Here is a 2,014-nt window from a genome sequence, read left to right as displayed (position 1 = left end):
AAATATACACAGTACACACACATATATTATGTAAACACAAACTTTGATTTTGAATGCCATTAATCGATTTGACAGTTTGATAGCCCTAACACACACACACACACACACACACACTCACACTCTACTCTTAAATCTCTATGGAAAAAAGTGAATGGTAAAATCTTCTGTAACCAAGGCCTGTATTTCTTGGAAAACAAAACCACATTTGAACCTTCAAAAATTCCCAGGCAGCTCTGAAAACAATGAAACTAACACTGAGTGCATCAACATTCAAAGCTAGTGGATTGAAAGGCAGACTACCATCAAAACGATTGCACTCAGCAGAAAACAAAATGTACTGTGTTCAAAAGCCAAACTGACACCGTCTGGAAAGAGTCCAGTGAGGGTGCACCGAGACACAGCAGTGCTGCAGAGCCAAAACAAGCATCGTGACAGAGCCGAGCAAAAACAAGCCTCTTTCTCCTGCAACAAGAACTGAGAAAATCCATCTCCGGCTCCATGACTGTCACTCTGAATTAAGTTTATTGTCTCGGTTGTGGCGAGGTCTCAGGATATTTTTAACCGGTGTCTATCTCCGGTTCTCGTGGAGGGCAGAAAAAGACCTCTCAGGGGCCACAGCTGCAGAGGAACCTCAAGACAGAGGCGTCTGTAAGGACGTGTCCTCTGCCAGCTGGGCTCTGATTCCCAGCGTTTAACCCCACAGGCGAGACGTTACCTGTTGTTGAAGTGCTGCTGCTTGCATCCTTTTTAAATCAAGTCGATTGGTTGTTGGTCTTTTTCGTTACACTGCAAAGTGAAATACAATCAGTGGTTTCCTAAACAGCATTCATGCATCTGATCTTGCGGCAAAAACTTTGAAGGTTTTCATATTCTGACCAAATTCACGAAGCCTGTTGAAAATGGAAACAGTGAGGGAAAGATAAGTGCGTTAATCAAAAAAGTAGATATTAGAAATTCAGTCAAGAAATCCAGACAAAAGCAACTGATGTTGTTGATGAATGTTGAATCTCTTGCAGCATTCATATCAAACTGAACTAACATTTGCAAACAAAACACACAAGTACCAGATAATAAAAAAAAAGCTAGGATTTGATGTCATTACAAAATAAACAATAACACAAAAGGACTAAAATGTAGTTAAACGTAACACTAAGGTAATCAAAAACAAGACACAGGCTGTTTGGACATCTGGCATCAATATGCTTTTTATAGGCCTACCCAAACATTTTATAATTCTAATATATAGCCTAATTTTAATCTATAAATATATAGTATGTAATTTACTTTTATTTAAATAAATAAATAAATAAATATACAAATATAATTTAAATTACAACAAAAAGTTTACAATTTAATATAAAAATGTAAAACTACAAATAGTACTACAATTGTAATGTTAAAAAAACATTTTAATTACAGCAAAACATAAAATAATAAATTATATATACATTATTACTTTTTTATTTTTGTAGTAATTTTTTTTACACCAAAAAAAAAAAGAAAAAAAAAATATATATATATACAGTATATTAGTGCTGTCAATTGATTAAAAAAAATTAACTAATTAATGGCACATTTTTCTAAAATTAATCGCGATTAATCCCACCTAACATTAAAGTTTTTAAATATACTTTTATATTGCAATAATTTCACATTCAATCTTCAAATTAATGTACAAACAAAGACAGTATATTTTTTATTTGTTTAATGGCATCTTTTTTTATGACCGAAGGCCAGTATCAATGATACCAATACTGATTTCTCTATAAAATTGCCCCCCTCCCCCTAATATGTAACCATTGACTATAGCCATTCAACATTACAGTATAATTGAGAGCTATCAATTGTAACATTTATTAGACTTTAAAAAATAACTTCTAATTTAAGTGAACTTAAAAAATAACTTCTAATTTAAGTGAACTTAAAAAATAACTTCTAATTTAAGTGAACTTAAAAAATAACTTCTAATTTAAGTGAACTTAAAAAATAACTTCTAATTTAAGTGAACTTAAAA

Source organism: Sinocyclocheilus anshuiensis, unplaced genomic scaffold (genome assembly GCF_001515605.1).
Source record: "Sinocyclocheilus anshuiensis isolate Anshui unplaced genomic scaffold, SAMN03320099.WGS_v1.1 scaffold245, whole genome shotgun sequence".
Lineage (NCBI taxonomy): Eukaryota > Metazoa > Chordata > Actinopteri > Cypriniformes > Cyprinidae > Sinocyclocheilus > Sinocyclocheilus anshuiensis.
Note: the sequence above shows the minus strand (reverse complement) of the source record.